The sequence below is a fragment of the Protopterus annectens genome, chromosome 2.part1 (genome assembly GCF_019279795.1).
Source record: "Protopterus annectens isolate FY-2018-M chromosome 2.part1, PAN1.0, whole genome shotgun sequence".
Classification (NCBI taxonomy): Eukaryota; Metazoa; Chordata; order Ceratodontiformes; family Protopteridae; genus Protopterus; species Protopterus annectens.
Genome location: NC_056729.1, coordinates 831092923 through 831120265, shown reverse-complemented (window position 1 = coordinate 831120265; position 27343 = coordinate 831092923).

Sequence of the window (27343 nt, the reverse complement as noted above, 5' to 3'; positions counted from 1 at the left end):
TAAAACAGTTCACTGTACCTATCCAGGCATGTCCAAAGGGCAGTTTCAGGTGTACTCTCCAGTCCAAGTGGTGAATCTGGGCATTTTGAGGCAATGTTACAATTGCCTTGTGTACACAGACAGCCCTCTCCTTCCACGAAACACTAATACATGTGAGAGATGCAATTATACAGCCAAACTGGAGGCTAAGCTCTCTCAACCCAAGACTGGACCAGGCAGTCAAAAGGAGAAGGGAATTACTTGCATCACATCACCAGTCTCACACAGACCTATGAAACCAGCATGGCAAAAAACACATATAAATACATGAAAACATACTCGGAGGCTCTAAATAGAAATTTGCAAAAGCAACAGAGACCTCCAAAGCAGACATCCCAACAACCTCCACACCCCCAACACAAACCATGAAACACATACTTCACAAAACCATTGTGCCATGCAATCACAGCCATTAAGGCAAAATGACATACCCAACACAGTAGTAATAGGTGACTCTATAGTCAGGCCCACTGACTTCCCACTCACTAGGCTGAACAAGGAGAAGGTTACTGTTAGCTGCCTGCCGGGTGCCAGGATCCGCCACATAACGCAAGCACTCAGGTCACTCCAGAATAAGTACAAATATGACTCTGTCATTGTCCATGTTGGTGTGAATGACCTAAGCCGTACCACCCTGGACTATATGAAAAGAGACATGGAGGAGCTCACTGATCACGTAGCCCAGGCCAGTATCATCCTGACCCTGAGTAGCATCCTGCCCTCACCAATAATGATACCACAGTATAAAGAAAACAAGTATAAATTTCAACAATTGGCTAAGCTTCTGGTATCATTCAAAGGGAATCCAGTGTCTGTCCGCCTGGGATGACATGCTTGACAAGCCACGCTGCTTTGCTAGAGACGGCTTGTGCTTGTCACCCTTAGGCTTTCAAATACTGACCAAGGCTCTTGCCACCCCCATAGTGCCTTTTTTAGGCAAGGCTCAAAAGACAAACCCACCACTGTAAATAGCACAAGTAACAAAAAACTGAGGGTAATGCTACTCAATGCCAGAAGTCTAAACCTCAAAATGCACGCACTTGAGGCACTCCTCAGTATGAAGAAAATCGATATATATGCAGTAACAGAGACCTGGTTTAAGGCTCCAGAGAGCACCCCAGCACTACCAGGCTACAACTCATACCATACATTTTGGCCACAAAACCCAGACCGAAATACAAAAGGTGGGGGAGTATCAATATTCATCAAGGATACCTACACCTCCAGGTTAGTGGCACAGCATGATGCTTCAGAGTTCATCCACGTGCAACTAACAATGGGAAAAACTGCTATTCAACTTATAGCTTGCTACAGATCACCCACCTTGTCCCAGGACCCCCACTCTGCATTCCTGGAAACACTGGGAAATATAAAGGTCCTACCAAACACCCTGATATTGGGTTATTTTAATTACCCAAACATTAACTGGGAGAACTACTCAAGTACAAACTCCCTTGCCCAACATTTCCTAGAATTTATAAACTCAAACGCCCTGGATCAACTGGTCAACACCCCCACCAGAGGTGACAACATATTGGACCTGGTCATCACCAACATGGGCGACCGGTGTTCCACACAGGACATCAACCCCTCATTGGTAAGATCTGACCATAAAGGAATCACTCTAGATATCCACATTCTGCCACCACCCCCAGTTAAAGAAACTACAGTGAAAAACTTTTCAAAAGCAAACTTCACATTACTTAATACTGAGGTGAGAAGTTTCAAAAACCCCATGCTAAAGGATGACACTGTCCAAGCTGCAAAATTCTTTACTAAGGCAGTCTACGGGCACCTACAAGAATGCATGGATAGTGCTATCCCAAACAAAACCAAGACTCACTCCTCCAAGAAAAGGAAACCAGTCTGGTGGACCCCTGCCATAAACAAGCTATACAATAGAAGGAGAAAACTAGTACAGAAAAGAGTAAAATCCCAAGAAGGGAAGACATCACTGATCAGTATCAGCAAGAAACCACATTCCCTCATAAAATCATCCAAGGCTAGCTTTGAAAGAAAAATTGCCATGGCATTCTTTAGCTATGTCAAGAATCTAAGTGGCAATTCTCAGATCTTCTCAGAGTTAGTGCAGAATGACACAAAATACACTGAACCGACCGATATAGCCAACATCCTGGCAGACAGGTTCAGTGCAAACTTCACCCCCCTCTCACCCCCAAAAGGGCCCATAACTATACCAGAAGAATGTAGTGCCTCTGAAATCACAGACACTCAGGTTAAAACAACCCTCTCCAAAGCCAAAAACACAGCATCAATGGGACTGGACAGTGTCCCAGGCTGCGTCCTACATGAGCTCAAAGATGAACTAACCCCTCACCTAAACACACTTTAAACTCAGCCTCTCCACAGGCTATGTGCCCACAGAGTGGTGCACAGCAATGGTTATTCCACTCCACAAAGGTGGAGTCACAACAGACCCCAGGAACTATCACCCTATAAGCCTAACTAGCTTGGTCTGCACAGCTTTGGAGTGCATTATCATGGATCTCATTAACAGAGACTTTGGGAACCTCCAAACACTGGACCCTACCCAGTTTGGCTTTTTTAAGGGCAGATCATGCATCCTAAACCTGGTGGACTTTTTTGAGACAGTTACCAAGGCTATAGTTGAGGGAAAGGTGGTCCACACAGCCTACCTAGATGTCACAAAGGCCTTTGACACCATTCCCTACTCAGGGATTATAGACAAGCTCATCAGCCTGAATATAAACCCCTACATCATGAGATGGGTTGCCAACTGGCTCATGGACAGAACCCACATGATAAGAGTTGTGGGAGCTAGGTCTGACTCTAAACCGGTTACAAGTGGCATTCCACAGGGCTCACTCCTAGGACCCCTCCTGTTTGGCATATACTTCTTAGAGGTACAGGCAAGCAGAGGAGGACTATGGCTGACCAAGTTCACAGACAACTGCAAACTAGGGGCTATAATTGACTCTCCGGCTGACACAGACATCCTCCAAAAGGGTCTCACTGAGACAGATACCTGGTGTCAAAACCATGGCCTCAAGCTAAATGCCAGAAAGTGCATAGTCATCCCCTTTGGAAAAAACAAAGTACCCACAAACTATCACATAGGTGGTAGCCCCCTAAATACGGAAGACGTAATAATGTATTTGAGGACCCGTGTAGATAGTAACCTCTCCTTTAATAATCACATTGCCAAAGTGGTTAGAAAATCCTTCTATGTGGCCCACCTAATCACAAAAGGGTTTGCATCTAGATCGAAAGAGGTCATTGGGCCCCTCTACGCATCACTCATCAGACCCATCATAGAGTACAATGCCCCATTTGGGATGTACCTTACAAGACACCTGCAACAACTGGAAAGACCACAGAAGTACCTCACTAAAAGGATCACTGGCCTCAAGCAGATGCCCTATGCAGCTCGACTGAAGAAACTCCAGCTGTACTCAGTTGCATACCGCCTACTCAGAGGTGATCTCTGCCTGACATACAAGGCCATGTCCAACCCAGAATTGATGGACATGCTCCACCTAAAGAAAACCATATGCCCTCAAGCCACATGGTCCAGGGATCTAAACCTCACCACAGCAATAAATAGGACATGCTGGAGGGATAGATTCCTGTCCCAGAGGCTTCCCATGCTCTGGAACAAGATTCCAATCTACATTAGGCAGAGCCCCTTGCTAACCCTCTTCAAGAGAAACCTTGATGGGTGGATGGGAAACAGAAAGTTTACCCCAGGGATCACTTCAATGGGTCTGCTGGACAGAGGCACAGGGAACTAATCTAAGGGGGTGTTGAAAGCCAACACATTCTGGCTAGGCTTATAAATGCCTTCGGGCAGATAGCCTAGTACCTATCTATGAACCTATGTTGTTATCCATATCAAATCTACTGAAGTAGGTATTTAGTTTGTTCAGAAATTCTGCATTGTCATCACATGGGGAGGATGCAGGCCTGTAGTCAGTTATGGCCTGAATGCCTTGCCACAGATGTCTGTAGTCCCTTTGGTCAGAGAAGTGTCCCTGAATTTTATATCTGTAGGTCCTCTTTGCCTCCTTTACACCTCTACTTAGATTTGTTCTGGCCTTTCTTAAGGCATCCTTGTCTTTTGATTTAAATGCAGCAGTTTGTGTCTTTAAGAGCTCACATACTTCACCAGATAGCCACGGTTTCTGATTAGCACTCATGGTGATACATTTGGTGACTGTTACTTCATCAACACCTTTTGAAATATACACCATTATAGATTCTGTATTCTCCTCCAGGTCAATATGGTGGTTCTTTACAGCTGCATCTCTAAACACTGACCAGTTCATACATTCAAAGCTATCCTGTAGTGCCAAGACTGCTCCCTCAGGCCATATCCTTACTTGTTTGTTTGTAGGTTTGCCTCTTTTCAGCAGTGCTGTCTATGCAGGAAGCAGCATGATGGCCAAGTGGTCTGAGTTGCCCAAATGTAAATAAAGTACTGCTTTGTAAGCCAGTTTGACATTTGTGTACATTTTATACAGAGTGTTCTCCCCTCTTGTTGCAAAGTTCACATGTTGGTGGTAATGGGGTAATATGGATTTCAAGTCAGCGTGATTGAAATCACCTGAAATTATATGGGCAAACTCAAGGTTCTTATTCTGGAGGCCATTTATTGACAGATACAGAATGTTCAATGCCACATTGGTATTGGCACTAGAGGGGATGTAAACAACTGTTATGCTCACTCCATTGAATTCCCTAGGCAAGTAGAAGGGTCTGCATTTTAGTGACATGGATTCAATGTTCTCTGAGCAGTGAGAGGTGATTATTTCACAGGTTGTACACCAGTTGTTGCTGATATACACACAAATACCCCCTCCATGAGATTTGCCACAGAGAGACTGATTTCTATCAGCACAAAATAATGACATCCCCTCCACATATAATGTATTATCATTTACACTGGAGTTCAGCCAAGTTTCAGCGAATACACGTAAACAAACATTTCTCACCTTTGATTGTATGGAAAGATCCATTTTAAATAGTCCATCTTGCTCCCAGTGATCACACATTTGCCAGCAGCATTGAAGGAAGTGCAGGCCTGTGTAGATTTCTTTTCAGTCTGACCTTAATTCCTGCTTTAGAGCCTCTCTTTCTTGATCTTTTACATCTTTTCCTTTTAATATGCTTCCCATGTCCGATTGTAAGCTGTTTAGACAGGTTTGACAGGTTTCTACAGTTTTTATCACATTTCAGTAAGATTCCAATCTGCAGGAGTTCCTGGAGTGTGTTTGAATTTACAGGCCTTTCGGCTAGCAGTTCATTAAGCATGCAGCACAGCGAGATAGGAGATCGGATTTCCAGAAGATTCTCAGCATTGTAGTTAATCATAACTTTATTTCTTGCCCTTAAATTTGATTTTTTTCTGTTGTTTCTGATGAAAAACAAGACAAATAGTGCACTTTTCTTTAGGGAATCCAAAGCAGCCACTGCCACACAGGGTGCAGCCATTTTTTTTTTAATAAGCAATATAGCCAGAATTTACACAAATTAAGTATCGGAAATGAATGTAATACAGTGGATATATGCCAATAACACCCAGTTGTACAAGACAGAATATTTAAATAACTTTATCTACAACTAAATACACAGGCATACTTCTCTATCTTATCTGCACATGCATTTACACTCCTTGATAACCTGGTATTTAATTCTGTTTTATTATCTGTATTAATGCATGCATTGATTTTAATTCTATAAATTGTATCTCAGCCTTTACATACCTGGGACATGGCTGAAAATGGTTTACAGAGCAGCCACTTACTCAATTATCAGATACAAATTCCAATAAATAAATAAATAAATAAATAAATAAATAAATAAGCAAAACACAAACAAATAAATCAGTAAATATCAGTAAATATTCCAACTTAAATTATGCAAGGCAGAATTCAAGCTGCAAACCTTCATATAAAATTTCTCAAGCAAAGACTAGACTAGCCTTATACCAATTCCAGTTCCAGATACATGCATTTCATTTCATGATTCTTTTTCTACAAGCTTTATAGCACTTCTCCTTTGACTTTCATCTCTTTTTTCATTCATAGAGCAAGATCACAAGGCAAAACTATTGGCTGTTTTTTTTTTTTTTTATCTCATTGCAAATCTGGCCCCACTTTTGCTGTTAGATCTGCTTTATAGATTCATAGGTTCATAGGTTCGTACTAGGCTATCGGCCCTAGGGCCTATACAAGCCTAGCCATAACAATTCCATGGCTATTTCTTCCCACAGTATTTACTCCCCATTAGTCATCTTGTTACCTTGGGGTTATTGTACTTTCTGTGAAAAATATGCAAGTATTTTTTTCTAACTGTGATAACACCACCAGAATTTATAATATTTGACAAGTGATCACTTGTTTCAGTGACTGGGTGATTTATATGGCCATATGCATCTATGGCACCTTTTATATTGGTCAGATATCTGGGTTCATATTAGCTTGTTGAACAGTCAAAAGAGTGAACACTGTCTGATCGACAGCTAACAGACGAAACCACAAAAACTTGAGCGGCCGGAACAGCAATTTTTTTCCCAGGGAAAAAAATTGCCGTTCCAAAAAAAAAAAAAAGAAGAAGACGACAAATCCACAAACAAAATAAAATGGGGGGCTTCACCCCTCCACACCTCCCACACCCCCTTCTTAAATATAACAACTCCAAGATTGCACCACAGTGGTGGAAACTGCAAAGTCCCAACAATGGCCCAGCAATTTTTTTTCCCTAGGAACAAAATCGCTGTTACGGATGTTCGACTTTTTGTGGTTTTATCTATTAGCTGTCGATCTAAGATTGTTCGCTCTTTTGAGTGTTCGACAATCTAATAGGAATCCAGATATCTCACCCCTTTAGACATCATACTGCTTTATATTTAAGTTATATTCATTGCAAAATGGACCACATTGTTTTATATATATATATAAAATAAACATCTCACTTCATATGCTACAGCTTTATTTTCCGTCATATGAATTGATAGGGTGCTTGGTTCGTTGTGTGATTCAACAAAACATGATTTTTTAGAATCCAAAGAGAAAAGATCTATTAGTGTGTTGGCAGCTTATTTTTCAATGGGTTGTATTGAATCTACTTAAATGTTTGCATATATGTAATTTTCATGGTCTCTCCTCTGGGAGAAATAGTACTTAACACTCACTAGATCTGTCTTTTTATTATTAAATGTACATTACATTACAACCTTAATATAGTATTGTCAATATGATATTTGGCCCAAACATTTATCATATTGTATTGTACAGGCTTTATATATTATTAGTCTATTATCTCATGCATTTGTTTTATTTTAGTTTCTTAATTATTCAATTCATTAATTATCAAGATTTTCCCATTTGCTGTTTTGGTGTCCACATAATGTATATTTTTTTGTATATATTGCTACATTTATAGTCTTACAGCACTGAGAAAGCCATTTGGTGAAACCCTAGGTTTGTTTATGAAGTCAAAACAAAATCACACTTGTGGATAAATGCACTCTCTGGTAATCAGAAAAGAAAATCTCTAGGACACCTACAGTTTATTTGCAAACACAATAGATAGCTTTCAAACAAACCTCTGATAAAAAAAATTGCTTTAATGATAAGCTAAAAACACTTTCATAAATCTGCTTCTTTAGGTCAAACAGCCATAAAACAAACAGACACTTGTAAAAGTTAACATCAGTCAGGTGGTACAGTTATGTCATCCATTGCACTGAAGAACTTTTAAACATTTAAAGACATAGGGGGTAATTCAATATACCCTACACGGAGCGATTCTCCATGTAGGAATAGTGTTGCGGCCCGAACATGGAATATGGCCATCGAGCAATCCAGGAAAAAGGGCTGGGGGTGTGCACGAGCATGCGAACACTGTGTGCACATGGAGGTGTCCACGGAATGCAAAGCACCTTATCTGCTGGTGAAAACCATGCAAATGACGTGATTTTGCGATCCAGGAAGCAGGAAGACATCCGTGTAGGTGCCGTGTCTGCAGGAAAAATGTACATGGTTAGAAACCATGTACCAGATTATAAAATTTAAAGAGGGGCTGTAACAGCCCAAGTAAAGGGTTGTATGCGTGACAGTAGCCATGCAAATGGCCAAATCTATGGCCATTGACACAAAAAATGTATGCAATATATTAAAAATTAATCTTTTTTTTTAATACATATGCCACATTTAAGTGGCTATTAATAAAACATGTGTAAAATATTAAATATAAAGGTGCAGTCTTACTGCATTATACTGGCCAGTATGCAGAGTCATACAATGGAAGATAATATTGGTAGGTAAGGAGATAGGCCCTGGTGTAGTGCTGTATCCAGGGCATACACAATTATGAGTATGTAAATGAGCCAGAGTTACTGAATCACAAACAGAACCACTGTGTCTATAGGTACTAACCATAGTATGGCTAGAACTGTGTTGCTGTCAGCAGAACAGATAGTTAACATTAAAAGAGAGTGTGTCATTGCATGTTTAAATGGACTGGAGCTAAGCAGTGCCTGTTTGTGCTCAGCTAAGCACAGCTAAGGAGTGGGATGTGTCTGAGGCTGTTAAGCTATAATTAGCCTCATGGCACATGTTTTAGCTGGTAAAAGAAAAGCCAAGCATGCCCGTGTACAGGGGAGGGTCAAAGCTGCTGAGCAATGTTTACACTAGCTCTGTGGATTTGTGTGGATGACTGCGGGGCTTAGAAGTGGAAAAAAATCCAAAACAAACACAAAAATAAAAGTAGATAGCCTGGGAAAGCCAGTCAAGCATAAATGACTGATAAGCCCTGTTCCACTGACATTGGCCCTTTCAGACTCCTCAATAATACAGCTGGCAGGTGGAATGTATCATACTCAGCCAGTCCTACAGGCTACATCTGCAGCACACCAGTATAAAGTATGCATACACCCTTCAATCTGATTTTTCCCACATACACTACACCATTGGAATACACACGTGGGAATTTTAACAGACAAAGCTGCTGCTTTTCTACATCTGTATGCGCTACAGGCTGAGGTCAGTGATGATGATGATGCTGACAATAGGCCTAGACAGAGGAGGAGAAGAGTGTTCAGGTCTAGGGTAACCTTTCATGGGCTACATGAGCTGGAGATAGTAGAGTGCTACAGGGTGGACAGGAACATACTACAGGAACTCACCAACCTCTTCCACTTTCACCTCAGACCCAGAGCCAACAGAGGGGAACCCATCCCAGTGAAAACAAAGACATGTGCAGCCTTAAGAATAGTAGCTACAGGTACTTTCCAAAGATATACTGGGGATATCATGGGGGTCTCACAGGCATCCACATCCAGGGTAATCTACCAGTTCCTTCCTATATGTCATGCTAACACATGCCAGTGAGCACATTAATTTCCCCAACACCCCTGAGGAGAGGACCAGCAATATGCATCTCTTCCACTATGTAGCACACTACCCATAAGTACTGGGTGCCATAGATTTCACTCATGTGCACATCAAAGCACCACCCAGCCACCCAGTGAGGAGGGAAGAATCAATGTCAACTGCAATAGGTATCACTCCATCAACTGCCAGGTCATGTGCAATGCCCAAGGCATTATCTTCAATGTGTGTGCTGGCAGCCCTGGCAGTTATCACGACTCCTACATCTGGCACGCATCACAGATGTACCAGGCATTTGCCAGGAGGGACATCCTGTACAGCCATCTAGTGGGGGATGCTGGTTATGCTCTGGAACCGTGGATGATGACACCCATCAGAAATTTACACACACCAACTGAAGAACACCATAATGAGGCACGCACACAAGCTAGGAACATTGTAGAGTGTGTGTGTGGACTGCTCAAGCCACAGTTCTGCTATCTCGACATATTTGGTGGAGCCCTGCAGTACTCTCAAGCCACATGTGCGCACATGCTCATAGTATCTGCTATGCTACACAATATGATTCTGCAGAAACAGCTGTGGCAGGAACATCACACGGAAGGGACACACAGCCCCCCACCCTTGCCAAGGTCCCCACAAGCACAGGAGGACTTGGAGGAGGAACCCACTGAGCCTGTCCCTGTAGGCAGACATAGACATGCCCAGTACACCCTGGCTTTGGCAAAGGGGCAACACATAGCACATACACTGACAACCTAGGACCCAGGGACTGACACCTCATTCTGACCTAAATACACACAGTAAAATGGATGCCAGCAACATGACACTACCTATACCTTACCATGTATAGGCTGTGCACTGCGTGCATCTGACAGAATCAGCCCTGAAGCACTGTCCTCTCAACTGCTGCAGGAACAAGTTGAGTCACTCTTTTTAACAACAAATGAATGGGGTAGTTGACTGTGGTAGCATATGCATGGTATTGCTGCATGTATGCAAGGGAATGAAGTGGGCTACCAGGATAGCAGCAGACAATGGACAGCTGTGTGGGAGAGCAGGAACTATCTGCCAAATACTGGCTGCCCCAGAATATGCAGTAGGCCCCAAGCCACCAAAACCCATTGCATTATGTGAGGTACTTACAAATAGTGGTGTCATAGGACAGATGCATGGATATCAATGTTGGAGTCCCATACATACCTCTCAACCTCTTAGAGCAAGAAATCTGTACTAAGCCATAAAGAAATGTGGGCCAAAGGCCCAACACAGGGAGAATTGTGAAATATTACTCTTACAAATGTACAAAGTTTATAGATTAACAGGTTTGCAGTAGCATGAATTCTCTGAAGGGTAAAAAGTCTGAAACTCAAATGTCTGTCATTAATTTCTAATTTCAGTCATAGGTTCATAGGTAGGTACTAGGCTATTGGCCCTAGGGCCTACGTAAGCCTAATCAACAAGGTTCCCTGGCTTACGCCACCCAAGAAAGTTATTTTCCTCTGCCACTGTCAAGCAGAGACACAGAAGTGATCCCCGGGGTGTATTTCCTATTTCCCATCCACTTATCAAGATTTTTCTTGAAGAGTGTCAATGAAGAACTTTGCTTGAGATAGATAGGTAGCCTGTTCCAGAGTATGGAAAGTCTCTGAGACAGGAATCTATCCCTCCAGCATGTCCTGTTTATTGTGGTGACAAGGTTTAGGTCCCTGGAGCTTGTAGCTCGGAGGGATTGGGATTTCTTTAGGTGTAGCATGTCCAACAGCTCTGGGTTTGACATAGCTTTTCATGTTAGGCAGAGATCACCTCGGAGTAGGTGATATGCTACGGAGTAAAGCTGGAGTTTTTTGATGCGGTCAGTGTAGGGCATTTGTTTGAGGCCAGTAATCCTCTTTGTGAGGTACTTCTGTGGCCTTTCCAGCTGCTGCAGATGATTTGTGAGGTACATTCCAAAAGGGGTGTTGTACTCTATAATGGGTCTAATAAGTGTCGAGTAGAGGGGAACAATGACCTCTTTTTTCCTGGATGAGAACCCTTTTATGATGAGGTGTGCCACATAGAAGGACTTCCTGACTACTGTGGCGATGTGACTATCAAAGGAGAGACTACTGTCCACCTGGGTCCCAAGATTTCTTATCACGCATTTGGTGTTAAGTAGCTTGCTGCCTATGTGGCAGTTCATGGGTACAGAGTTTTTACCGAAGGGGATGACACTACACTTTTTGGCATTGAGCTTGAGGCCATGGCTCTGACACTAGGCATCTGTCTCAGCGAGGCCCTTCTGTAGGATGTCCACATCATTTGGGGACTTGACTATGGCTCCTAGTTTGCAGTCATTTGCAAACTTCATTAGCCAGAGGCCTTCTGTGTTAGCCTGTACTTCAGAGAAGTAGATACCAAACAGGAGAGGTCCCAGGACGGAACCCTGTGGTACTCCACTTTTCACTGCTTTGAGGTCAGATTTGGAGTCTGCAACTTTTACAGTGTGGGTTCTGTCAGTGAGCCAGTTGGCAACCCATCTTGTGATGTAGGGATTTATACCTAGTTTAGTGAGTTTAGCTATAATTCCAGAATGGAAGATGGTGTAAAAAGCCTTGGCAAGGTCAAAATAGGCTGTTTGAACTACCTTACCCTCATCTACGGCTTTGGTGACTGCCTCAAAGAAGTCGATCAGGTTCAGGAGGCAAGATATGCCTTTCACAAACCCGAACTGGTTGGGATCCAGAGTTTGGAGGTTACCAATGTCTTTGTTTATGAGTTCCATGATGATACGTTCCATGGCCTTGCAGACCAGGCTTGTCAGGCTAATAGGTCGATAGTTCCTGAGTTCAGTGGTGGCTCTCCCTTTGTGGAGTGGGATAACTGTTGCTGTGCGTCATTCAGTGGGCACAAAGCCTGATGCAAGGCTATTATTGAACATGAGGCTATTATTGAACATGGTGCTTAAGTGGGGAGTCTTTAATGATTTGCCAGTAATTTTCCAGACTACCGCAATGTTATGAGATATGGACCCAAAATGTGAGGCAAACATCTGTACATTCTGTGAAAATCTGTACAGTTGAGAGGTATGTTCCTCTACCACCCACATACCCATCTTCCCATAGAACTGCAGTAACAGTTATGTTTGTAAGGTAATAGCAGCAGGCCACACATTCCCAGGGCTGTCCCAATCAACTTGCTAACATGCTCTAATTACACAATATGCAGAGGTAAATGTGCTATGTATGTGTGTGGTTAATAGTGTCAGGAAGTAGACAGCACTCCCTGCTGGCTGTTGTGGCTCATTGGGTGACCGGGTTCATGGCTGTGCCTACTATTTTGTATGTCAGCTACACCTATGGTAGGTGTTCTACAGGCTGTCCAGAAGTCATTATTTGTTACTGCAGGAAAGCTGGACAATGGAGAGACAGTGGGTCACAGATATGGACAGTACACAGCTCTGAGTAACTTTGATAGTGTCTACTAGAAAAGCTGGTTGTGACAAGTCAGTCTAGCGCCAGGATACAAAGGCTGCCACATAACTGTTTCAGTACTCAGAACAAGTTAGTGGGCACCATACATACCCCACGAATGTCAGGGTTTCTCATAATGTACACACATATGCCTCATGTTTTGTTTGTCATAATATTGCACTTGTCTGGGAAACTATTGACTAAACAATATAGGTTGATGTGAAAACACCAATGACAGATGGATGAGATGCAGACTTCATACCTATAAGAAAATGCAAGCTAATACAAAACCAGTCTACCAACTGTCTATGTTTGGAAGAGCAATATTAAGCTGCTGTCCCCATGTCTGTGCCTGTGTCTGACTGTGATATATGGCCCTATCAAGATGTCTGCTTGTAAGAGTTTGAGAGGTATGGCCAACATGTAGTCTTAGAAGAACAGTGCAACACAAACTGTCTGAGGACCACAACAGATGTATGGGGCACGATGCTGGCCAACCTGCTAAACAAGTAAAGTCAGAGGTATGTAGTCCATAACCCTGTGTGTGACGTTACGACTTCTACCACAGTCACACCATAGCTGCAACTACATAAGAGCAGCAACTGTGGACAAAGCCTGTGACTGGAGCAGAGCAGGACAAAGGGCCACATATAAGGGGAAGGAGGAACCACTAGCCACACAAACGTAGAATGTGCGGACTACAAAATGTTGTGCAGTAGCATGGGTTTCCTGCAGTGTATGGAGTCAGTAGACTAATGTCTGTCAATGGTTCCTCACATTAATCTCTACTGATCTGCCACTGACATACTAGGACATCATAGTGCTGTGCAAAATGTACATCACATATTATGCAAAACTCTGCTCGGTCCAATATAGTCTGTACCCACCCTAGATATGAATCAGTTAATAAGGATAGCACACAGCCAGGAGATCCCTCAGCCAGTATATCAGTGAGGTGCTGGACTGTTTACAGAGGCTCATCAGCTAATTGGCTGTAGCACACAAAATCCTGGACCGGAGTACAGGTAGGACTGGAATGGAGTCCCACTTATTATTGATGGCCATACTGGGCATACTCCTGCACTTAGCTACTGTCAGCCCATGTCTGAACCCAAATCTGACTACAGAGCTGGAATGTACATATATCCCTTCTGCATACAGACAGCTATATACACCTTAACTGTCTATCCCCACACCCATCAGACATGTTTACCCCCATCTATCCATATGTGGTACATATAAGATTTTTCTGGATCTGTTGACTGTGATATACATACAGATATATAGGTAGCATATACCAATATGTGCTTTACAAAGAGGCAGAGACGGGGGAGAGAGGGAGAGAAAGAGAGAGAGAGAGAGAGAGAGAGACCCTTTAAGGCATAGAATGATATACTGCAACAGCCACACATACACCAATTTTAAGAAATGGCATGTGCAATTACTATGGTGAGGCCCATTGTGTAATAGTAGGTATGGAGGTGTTGTAATCTCACATCAGTCACTGTTTGTGTGTGTGTGTGTGTGTGTGTGTGTGTGTGTGTGTGTGTGTGTGTGAGTGTGTGTGTGTAAGTATACTCCCTTGTGGCTTTGTGTGTGTAATGCAGCATTTTGAGGCCTGTGCCACTCTGTTAACCCCCCATTGCCCTACTTTACAGGTCCTGCTAATGTCATCCACCTTAGATACAGCATTGGACAAGCTGCAGGCATGTAAGCTCTGTGGTGCATGTGATAAGGACATAGCACTGTAATACATGCAACTAGATATGTAAGGGTTCTAATCTCAGGACTATCAACTGTATGTGTTGGTTATTCCATTTTAAGGCCTGCTCCACCCTGCTGACTCCCCCCATTGCATTTGTTTACAGGGCCTATTGATGTCATAAACCTTAGATACAGAATTGGACAATCTGCAGGTTTATAAGTTCCATGGTGCACACAATAAGTATGCAGCACTATAGTACATACAACTGGATAGGTAGAGGCTATAATCTCGAGAATGTCAACTGTGTGTGTGTTATACCATTGTGAGGCCTGTTCCACCCTGCTGACTCCTCCATTGCATTAATTTGCAGGGCCAGTTGATGTCATCCACCTTAGATGCACTGTTTAACATTCTGTAGGCCATACCTCTCAACTGTCTACAGTTTTGCAGAATGTCCAGATGATTGTCTCATATATTCCGTCTGTGTGTCATAAAATTGCGGCTTCTTGGCAAATCACTGACAAATCCTAAAGAGTTGCAGTCAGAAAATAATGACAGACATCTGAGTGTCAGTCTTCATAGCCTTCACAAAAGTAATGGTAATACAAAATCTGCACTCTGTCAGTTATCTAATGTTGTAAGAGCAATATGTAAAAATTGTCCATATTGTTGGGCCTCTATCCCCCCATTATTGAAAGTGTCATCCACATGTATTGCTCTAAGAGGTTGAGAGGTATGTCCCAACATATAAGCTCTGTGGTGTATGCAATAAGGACATAGCACTATAATACATACAACTAGATAAGTAGGGGTTATAATTTCAATACTGGCAAATGTATGAGTGTATTTGTCTGTGTATGCACATTCTCTGTAGCACCGGTAGCAGTGTGTGTGTTGTACAATGCTTATACTATTTTTTGTGCCTGTGCCACCCTGTTAACTCCACCATCACCAACCTATTCACAGCCTATAGAGGTCATACACCTTAGATGCAGAGTTACACATTCACCTTAGATGCAGAGTTACACATTTTCAAATACAATAGCACTGTCGCACATGCAATACATATGGTGGGCTATAGTGTACATAACTAGATAGATAGGTGTTGTAATTCCAAGACTGGCAACTCTCTCTTTATGACTGTTGGAATGCATGTCTCCTGCAGCTGTGTGTGTGTGAGACATAGTTATACCATTTTAAGTGCATGTTACCACCCCCAGTGGCAATCCTTACAGCACCTACAGATATCAATCACCTGAATAGTAGTGTCAGACACTGCAAAACTGTATAAGCTACATGGTTCTTATTCATAACTAGCCAGGTAGGGGTTCTACTATCAGCAAGGGCAGTTCATGAGTGGGTGTGTGTGTATGCACGTATGTATGTATATCCCCTTGCAGCAGTGTGCCTGTGTTAGGGCTACAAACATATCTCTCGTCCCCTCAGAGAAAGACATCTGGAGAAAGCCTTACAGAAAAGTGGGACAAAGCCCAAATATCAGGGTCAATCTTTAAATATTGCTCTGACAAACATACAAAGTAGATAGCATAACAGGTTGTGCATTCGCATGCATTTTCTGAAGGGTATGAAGTCTGACAGGAAAATATCTGTCATTATTGTGTAATGTCAGTCTTTAATGATTTCAAACTACTTTGCCAGAAAACCACAATGTTATGCCAAATGGAGCAAAAATATGTGGCAAACATCAGGACATTCTGAAGACATTTGTAGAGGTGAGAGTTATGGCCACCACCTGTACCACCCTGCAGGTTGCAGTCCATGTTTAGCCAGGTGCGACCTGTGACAATGACACATACAATACTGAGGTCCTCAGAGTGTAAGACAAAAACATTTCCTAAGATCATCTACTACTTGCATAAAGCAGTTATTTCACATCATAAGCACCTTACCATTATGAGAAATAGCATAACCTATGGTAATGTGAAACAAAGAATCTGTCATATTGGCAAACCAAGGGAAGTCTTGTCTGTTGCACTTGCCATTGGTTATGGTATGTCCTGCCAACTGTCATGATACTACAAGACATGTCCCACATTCCACATTTGATAAGGTGGCAACCCTACTAGACTTGTGTATGCCCTGTGAAAAGCTTCTGCCCCCAGTGACCCACAAATATGAAGGCATGAATGCTAACTGCTACCTCCCACATATGTAGGTACCACCTAAAGCTGTGGCAACTGTAAGTAGTGTGCTGCCTGTCATTGACCCACAGACTGATGTTAACACACTGCAATGGGGTCATACTGTGGGTATGGAATGCTGGTCAGGTCCTGGACTCCAGCTGAATGCAGAAAACAGTACCATCATACCATATGGCAAGGACACAGACCCACTATTTCCCACATCAATGGCAACCCCATAAACACACAAACTGTGTTGACAGACCTGGCTTCTCAGGTTGATAACACTGTTGCATTCAGACATCAACTAGTGGCAGTGGTCAGAAAAGACTTGGATGTGGTTCACCACATAGGTAAAGGGACTACATCCAGACAAAAGGTGGACATTACCTCAGTATAGTCTTCATTCAGTACAACAATACATTAGCAGCATGGCCAGTCTGGTATGTACCTATGCAGACATCTGCACCAAATAGAAAGGGATGTTAACACCCACAAAGGTTATCCATGGCCTTCAACACTTGTGCAGTGCAGACAGCCTTGAATCAGTACTGACCCACTCAGTATTGGACAGGTTGCCCACAGGTGGGCTGTGGCATGCCTTGATGGCAATGTTGTGCTCAGCCCTTCAACAGCTGCCCCATAAATGTCAGTATACCTCTGTGTGCATTACCAGCATGACAGGCCTAAATCACATATGAGACATCCATGCGCATTACTGGCATGACAGGCCTGAATCACATATGAGACAGCAAAAAAAAAAAAAAAAGCTTGAGGGACAGGTTTGCCCTGTCTCAGGAATGCACTCCCCAAACATGTCAAACAGAGTACTATGCAGACCCTCATCAACTGCATCAAGGTTGAGAGGATGGGGGAAAAAACATCTTTCCCAGGGGTACAAACTGTGTCTAGCAATGCCAGGGGCAACAGGTGCTAATCAATGATTCTGTTAGGAATAAAGTACTGGCTAGGCTTGTAAGGGACCCAGGGCCAGTACTCTAGCAACCTCCTCTGTACCTATGGACTTGTAATCCTATGGAACTCCCAGGAACATGTATCAAGAGTAGCATGCTGTGTCAAGTGGCATGCATGCAAAGTTAAACTCTCTGCCCCCATTGTCCCTCACACAGTGTTCCACGCATACACACCCAGGTAAATATGCACATATGTAGCCTACCTTGGTGATGACAATGTCTCTGCATTGCCACTCTGCAATCCTGACCTTCTCTAATGGCAGCAGCTCACCACGACAGACACTCAGACACCTGGAACAGAAACAGAATAAGGTCTGTGAGACAACTGTCAGCAGTACTAACAGTAATAAAGCATCATGGCAGAAAGGTACATGCACTTTGATGTGAATGCATGACAATTGCCAGCAGACAGCACCTTACAGGGCATAACACTACTACACTACAAACTGCCATTAAGTGTACTATATTCACCCTGTGCATCTAACACATGTTAGCATGTCCCTGCATTGGTGGTATGGCTAACAGGGATGTGCACAGGTATAATCACATGCACAGGTTGTAGTGTGGGGTTGCCAAAGGCCTAGGCTGTGCCATACAGCTGACATTGTGTCCGTGTGTCTGGAGAGGTGCTGGCCAGCTAGACATGGAGAGGAGCTGTGTGTGTCTGTTGGTGACCAGCATAAAACAGTGATGTGCGACTGTGTTCATGCACACAGTCAAGCCATATGCTAGCTGCACATGATGGTATGTTGGACAGCTGTGGACCATACATGGCAGAATGTACAGTTCACCATCTCTGGCCATGAACAATGCAACTGGTTCTGCCAGGAGTGGCACTGGCACCACCATGTCCAGGGCAAGATGCAGAACTACTTCCTGATGGTGACGGTGTCTGCTGGGTCTGTGTCCCTCACAAGACTGCTGAGGACCACATCCCCATGACCTGCCATGTTGTGGTGTGGACAGCACCCTCCCTTTGGTAGTGTTGGTGGCACTGCCACTACAGGAGTGTGACTGTGCATGGCCACGTGGGTTCTCAGCTGATGTTATTCCTAACCTGTATCTACCTGTCCAATGCCCTACTCCCACCACATGTTCAAGCACAGACATTGCATGGTTAAGGACTGACAATGCCTCACCCCACCATCTTATCTACTACATCAGCAAAATTACATAAGTCATCACCAATGCTGTGGAGGGAGTCATGCATGCCAGGCAGTGTGGCATCCATGACGCTGAGCATCCATCTGATGTACTGTTCACAATGTGCCTGTGCCTCCATGACAGACCGAAACATGTGTCGGGTGACATGTGCTGTGACACCTCTGGCAGCGGCTGGATGCAGGACAGGAGCACTCCTCCTTCAAGCACCCTTGTCAATCTGCCTGTGTGGGACCTCACCAGCCCTGTGGCTATGGCTAGTGCTTACAGTTACACATGCCATAGTTGCCACATTCCCCTGTTTGATGCCACCACCCTCTAACTGCCCAATATCTGTGGTTGCTGGGGACTTCGATATGTGTGAGCATACTAACCATGTGCATGGACATTGGTGGTGGAAGTGGAATATCAATCAATGGGACAGATTCAGCCCCCAACAATCCCAACTGTGCCTCACAATGGCCACCATCATCATCAGAGTGCAATGAGATACTGACATCAGGTTGTGAGGGGGACACACTCCATTCCCCAATGTCAGCTGTGAGGGGAAGACAACATGCCAACATTAATTCCTGCACTATAATGTCTGCTGATCCACACACACACACACACACACACACACACGCGCGCGCGCGCACACACACACACACACACACACACACACACACACATGCACGCACACACACAAACACACACACAAATACAGGTGAAGTGCCACAATGGCATTATACAGACCACATCTTCTGAGTGATGCCATGCACAACATACAATTAGACCACAACAGACACACTCTGGACAGGCCCTCAACAACATGCAGTGCAGCTACATATGGTTAATGTTGCTAGTACTATACACCTGTGAGATATGTGGCAAGTCAGAGTATGTGATGGACCTTCACCTAAAACACAGTTCACCAGTTTACACAATAGTAATTCACCCCTGTATAGCAGACTGGCTACATCTTTACAAAACTATGTGATAATATGTTACAGCTCCTGTAAATATGCTACTGTGATTCCCAGTGTGATGCACTGCAGTGAACCCCACCACAAGGGAACATGCATGTATTGCAATATGGCTAAGGTTAACAGTTGTGTCCATGGCAAATTGGTAGCCCTTAACATGCCTAGGGTATAGGTGAGCTATAACAAGACAGTTCCACACTCACTGCCTACAGGTGGATGGTCCCCAGCCACACCAGAGATACCTATGGATGTGTGGGGAGAGGTATTGTCAGTGCACACACATGTGGTGTTGGTACAGGATACTATGTGCATTTATCAATATGTACAGTGCAACTGTGATGCAGCCCAAATTGCTGACATTCACAATATGTGTGCACACATGTGCATTACAAGCCCCAACCACAAATGCAGACTAACCTCATATGTGTGTACAGGTATGCAGAGGCTGCCATTATGAATGCTACAGTATTAACACAATGACAACTGGAGGCTTACCTGGACATCCCTCAGCTGTGGAATATGTGCCACCCACCTCCACGACATATGTATTGATGGTTACCTCTGAGCTAGTGGCTGAAGCCAGGTTTGCCAGGAACTCCTTTGTGGCTGAGAGTGGTGGTTGTGTATTCCAGCATGGTGTTCTAGCATGTCATCTGGGCACAGCTACAGCCCTTTGCGTGGATGAAAAATGATATCTGTAGCACGGCGTCTGACCTGTTCATAGATCCTGTCCCAGGGGTCAACATCATTCACTGTTGCTAACAGGTCTGCCCACAGCGCAGCATGTTATTGTGGGTTATGATGAGTCCTTGACAAAAGAACCAGATGATGGAGTCTCAGGGCATCAATAATTGCAGCCGTTTCAGCTTCTGAGAAGGGTTGATTGCAACGTGTAAACATCCCACTTGAAACACATGAACAGGGGAGCATATCACAGGACTGCATTCATTGCTTACCATTATGTACACACACTGCACATCCACTTTTGCCAGCACTATCCACCACTAACCCCCACATCATACCCTGCCATCAATCAGTACAGTATGTCTGTGGCTATGGGCAACATGGTGGCAATATAGCACGCATTGCCCTCCTGATCCTGATGTTCCAAGCTACTTGCTGCATGTGCTATGAGGTGTTCAAATGCATTTACCTGTTGCACCTATTACTGATTATTCATAGCCTATCTACATGGTATGCTGTGGTGTCAGCTTCCTATTGTTGTAGTAAGCCCGAGGGCTGTAGGCCCACCCCTTAGGTCTCCCTGGCCTTCCTCCCTCAGATTCTGGACAATATGGCTGGACAATGTCCTACAGGTTGCTCTGTCAGTGTGGTGATATGGGTGTTCTGGCACAGTGTTGCACCTGCCTCATGTACATGGATGGACAACCATCTGCAAACACCATGAAGGAACACAGTGTGTGTGAGATGCAATGACAGTAGGAACTTGCAATCCATGCTCTGTCCCTGTCAAGGCCACATATCTGTCCCCAAACAGGTTGTCAGCACAATTAGTACACCTCACACACTAGCCACACCTGCACAACACACACACACATATGCAGTAGACATCAACATACACATACACAAACAAAGGAGACCTTTGAAGGAAAGCCACACATCAACACCACAGCCATACACAGCACATACTACACATAGCCACACACCTGTGTCCCACAGCCATGCAGGCATCAGCACATGTCAAACATGTTACACATAAGAGACTCCATTGTGAGACACAGTGATGTGCCTCTCATCTGGCTGTATATGTGGATGGCCACAGTTACTTGTGTGTCAGGTGACAGACTCCGTCATATCACATATGCACTGCTGTCTCTCACCAACAGGTACTGTCATGGGTCTGTCACAGTCCATGTTGGTGTGCCTGTCCTGAGATGTACGTCCCTGGAGTATATGCAGTGAAACATGAGTGAGCACACCAATTATGTGTCCCAGGCAGGTATGTCACTAGCTTTATGCAGCATTCTGCTGTCACCCACACTGATGCCACAATACATTCAGGAAATTATTTACCTTATCATGTGGCCTTTTATCTTGTGATATTCCAGGGGGTTCCAGTACCTGTGAGCCTGGGCTGATATTGTCAACAGACTACGATGCTCTGCAACAGATGGCCCCCATCTGTCTCAACTGGCCTTCAGGCATCTGGCAATGGTTATAACCACCCACATAGTGCCTTCATTAGGAAAAGTGGTGAGGTTATCACTACCAACATACGACTGTCAGTGCAGCACACATTGAATGTCAAGTTGCTAAACCCTAGGTGTCTGCACATGACTCTGCCCTCAATACAAGCATTCTTAACCCTGGAAAATGCTAACATCTGTGCAGTCACACACATATGGTTCAAAGCTGTAGAAAGCACCCCACCCCAGGAAATGGAATGGGACATGTGATTCCAGTATGTATGACATATTTACACACTTCCACACTGTACAGGCAGTAAGATGCACAAGGGACACTACAGGGGCAGTTCACAATTGGCAATATACCTATTCAAATCATAGCTAGCTACTGGCCACCACATGTGATCAGGAAGACTATCCTGCCTATATGGACCTCATCTACTGTATTCTGATTTGGGTCTGTACCTTGATCCTGGGTCACTTGCATGACCCAAACATACACTGAAAGATGGACCCATGCCAGCACACAAATGGCCAGTGAACCATCAACAGTGGGTTCACAAACACCTAGGTGCAGTTAGGGGCTAACCCCATATGAGGTGAAGGCATGTTGCAGTTGATATTACACAACACAGGTTACCACTGCAGCATCTCTACAGTGTCATCCTCCATGGCAAGGCAACCATCATGTGGTCACGTTTGCAGTCTCCATCTCTCACAATACCTATCTAGCTAGGGTCACACATACATACACCGCCAACATGGAATACAACCTCTTGGGGGGGGTATACATAACATCACAGCCTCAAACCCCTCTGTAGGGACTGGCAACAATATCCACACATACTCTCGTGTGCTAGATGTGCATTTGTATAGATGAGTGTAGTCAGGTATACCCAACAGGGCTACATCATCCTCTGCAAGGATATGTACACCTGTCTGGTGGACATATGCAATACATAAGTGTCTATAACAGGGATGATATACCGCTGTGTGAGACAAAGTAGTGGCAGGTCCCCATTTACAAGCAATGTCTCATTAGTGTGAATAAGCAAATGGGATTACTCATGGAAACCTGCATAGCAAACCCAGAGCCCACATTGTCAAGATCTCCTACAGACAGTCATCTCCCATGCTGCACATATGTCTGCAACATCACAGGAAGCACATGCATCTGCTCACTTGTGGTGGTCAAGGACACCAGCTATACCAGTAATGTAGGTATGGCGTACATGATGCCTGACAGATTCAGTGTGTGTCCTCCCATCAGTACATCAGGATGTCCACAGTACCTGCCCCCTTCTCCATGCCATGTGAAAGTCATGGTATATATCCACCATGGGAACCTATCACATCACAGGATGCATCCTACATGAACCCAAGCCTAACCTTACAACAACATACGCCACTGTATTTAAAGTAAGCCAGACTAGCACCTTTGTCCTAGCCATGAGAAGGACAACCACTGTCACCCCTTTACACTAAGGTGGTGCATCCAACTATCTGTTACATTATACACTGATCAGCCTAACTCAGCTGTTCTGCAAGGCCATAGCACAGTTTATAGTGAAACTCATTAATAAGGGCATTGGTGACCTCCACGCACTTCATCATGCACAGTTAGGCTTTGTCAAGGAAGGAATCATGTCTGTTACACTCGGCTGACCTCTTTGACACAGTCAACAAAGCCATGGATTGGGGTGACAGTGCACACTGCCTACCCTGACCTGGACAAAGTCTTTGATAGTATAACCCACCTGGCCATAATAGATATACACTCCCAAGTATGCATCACACCATATGTTACCATAGGGGTAGCACACTGGTGCACTTGACATGGCCCAAGTAATCCACATAGGGAAATCCAACCCAAGAGGTTAACCCATAATCAGTGGCATAACCTGTTGTTCTGTGTTTGGGCCTCTGTAATGTGTGATGTACAGATCTCTGATGCAGGGCACAGGCATTGGCCTATGGCCGACCATGTCTACAGATGACTGCATGCCGTGTGCTGTCGCCGGATTCCCTAGTGATGTGAATATCTGCCTAGGAGGGTCTCATGCAGATGCATGACTGGTGCCAGAAACCTGGCCTCAGGCCACATAGCATGTCATAGCAGGACATGCAGTGTCAATCCCTTTGGGGAGAGTGACATCCCCACATATTATCACAGTACTAATAATATCTTAGGCACGCAATCAGCCACATGGGATCTGCGCATGCAGGTTGATGGCAACATGACATTTCACCACCCTCATGACCCACCTCATACCTAAGGGTATCTCATCCAGGGACATGGTGTCCTAACATCTCTGTATTCCCCACAATAAGGCCCATTCTTGTGTAAAATGCCCCATTCATCATTCACCTCACACAGCACATGCAGCAGCTGGGGACTTCACAGAGGTTACCCACCAGGGAGTACCAGGCCCTCAAACATCTACCATACACAGATAGGCTATAAGCCCAACCCTCTACCAGGTTTCATAATACTCCTCAGAGGTAACCTCTATCTGGCATGCAAGGCAATCACGGACTCTACATTGTTGGGACTGCTGCACAAGTGCAACTCAAGCCACAGTTTATTAATACACACAAACACCCTCAACCTGATGTGTGACATCAACTGGTCTTTTTAGCAATTCAGATGTGTGTCCCACACACTCACTCTGCTGTGGAATGGTCTCCCCGTCCACATCAGCAGGGTAGCTATTTACACCTTTGCATGCAAAACCTGGATAATTGGATGCTTAACTGCACATGCACCCTTGGGATACCACCTGTGTCTCTGTTGGACTGGGGCATCAGGTGTTGCCTTGCATACACATGGGCTAACATGTGGCCTAGGCATATGGGGGCTCAAGGCCCATAGCTTAGTAATCTCATACAGTCTTAGGTATAATAGTTATGGCCAGTGTGCTGTGACAGACTGTGTTGTTATGTGTCCACACCCATCACTGCCATCAACTGTAATGTGTCCCCTATGGACAACATTACAATACCATGTCATACAGCCACCATCTGACCAATATGTGCGTGGTACTACAAGTGCATGTGGACATTCCAGCAACATCTGTGCTACATAATAACTGAGAGCAGTGCATATGTGATGTAGGGTTTCCTCCTCATAGGTGTCTGACATTTGCAGTACCCAGATATTTGCTCATATATGTGGACCCCATGCCAGACAAAAGTTGATGTCTGGCAACCAGTTGGACAGCATGTCATGGGTGTCCCCAGACAGAGTATAGGGAATATATTTTTGACATGCCAGACCCCTTCAAACACAGTAATGGTACAGTAATATCTTGTAATGTATTCATACCCTTACAGTGTATGCTGAGTATGTACACACTGTTGCTAAGGCAGAGCCTGTGTCTCCCCACTAATACTGCCTATAACCTGCTGTCCCACTTCAGGGGATCACCAGGTATGCTAGCCATGATTGTCAGGCAATGAGATACAGGTATGGAATACATAGTGATCTAGCCAGAGTACATCAGGAACAGTGAGGGACACCTGGACAATATTTCAACTAAACCTGTATGACATTCACAGACTGAGAGAGGCTCACTAACAGTACATGATGTGATATGCCAGCCATATCCACCAGCACTTACTGTCACTATTGTACAGCAGACAATCCAGTAGCATTCGTATGTGAGCTGACCATTGCTGGGGGGACTCAGGGGACAGAGCTGTGATCTATGTCACTGCAGACAAAGACAGAAGGCAAGACTGTAGGTGCTGGACTACAGACTAGCAGCAACATGTCATTCCAAGATATGTTGTTGAAACCTACTATTGACATTCCCATTCCCCATGACAGCATCCCCCCATCTTGATTCCATTACATGGTTAACTGTATAACATGCCTGGTATAGTGCTGTACTCTTTTGTGAGCAGAAAGCCGGTGATATTTTACATTGGAATCACAGTCTGCCTTCATGAAGAAAGTTACAGACCTCTTTACCATAGGCAGCAACTTGTTCTTTGTAGGTAATGCTCATGAAGAGGTGATTGCCTGTGCACCAATCTGTGACTCACACTTGCTAATAGCATGTAGAGCAGCTGGGTTGCATTGCTATTAGCCAATGGCATGGGAACACAGTCCTATAATTAAGGCCTTCATGTAGGCCTTGGCATGTTTCCTGGCCTGTGAGGAGGACATTATTGTGGTGTGGGAGCTACAGCATCACAGAGGGTATGTAGAAATGTTGTTCACTGTTTGGATTGATGTTTTATGTCCACAGTTATACATGCTGTGTTTGGCAATTGTTAACAGAGTTTCTGATTATGTGGCAGGTTACTGCTTAACAATGTGTGTTGGGCTCAGTAACGAGACAAGCAGATGTGAGTGTCATACATCATTTTTATCTGAATGTGCATGCTGCTGCAGTTGATGCTGGTCTATCAGCTATGTATGTTTGTAGGGGGAGACTGTGTACATGTCCCTGTCACCTGAACATCCCCATCAACCCTTTATCTTTGGGTGTTGTGTGGATGCCCTGTTCTAGGTGTTTGGGAGGTATAGTAGGTCTGTAGCAGGTAGCTGAACATATGGCTGCATGTGTGGCAGGCCACAGCTGCTGCATTCTGGCAAAACGTCATACTGGGGATTGTGAAGACATTGGGGACTGCAGGCTGTATATATTAGTGAAGGAGCAGTTTCAGCTCTTGTGTCACAGCATGGCCAGGATGAGGGTACTCATAACAGTCAGGTCATGTGCCTCTGGTATGTATGCTAAGTAGTAGTACCATCCAGAGAGTGGTAGGGGAGGTTTAGGACATGTACTCATATTTATGATATGTGTCCCACCCTCCAGGCCTTTGACATTCTACTGTAAGTGTAAGTGACTGTGGTAGCAGCAACTAGGTCTGCTGCACATTGCAGGGTCCAGGTATTTCTAGGTTTTATCACCAAGCATGTAGTTATCATGCAACATACTGGACAGTGGGCATCAACTGTGGGTGTCCAGATGTCAGACATGCTAGGAATGTAACAGAGCTACTGAGTCATTATTATGGGAGGTGTAGTTGCAAGACATATGTGCATGCATACAGTGTGTTACACAGGATTGGCATGAACATGTGTGTTTGGATGGCTATGACATGTGACACTGACACTGACCTGTCTGTCATGCTTTTGTAAAATTAATCTGCACTTCTTTACCATAATGTCAGCACACAGAATAGCTTTGATGACAAACATGCCATAAGTAGGTGACACAACTGTGAACATTCCGCAACAGTCTGTGCAGTTGTCAGCTGTAGCTGATATTGTAGACCTGCTGTCAATCCATCAACATGTCTTTGGCTGCGTACAGTGTCTGCATCACAGGCCCAAGTATGCTGTCATTTATCACATTATATGTAGACGTAGTG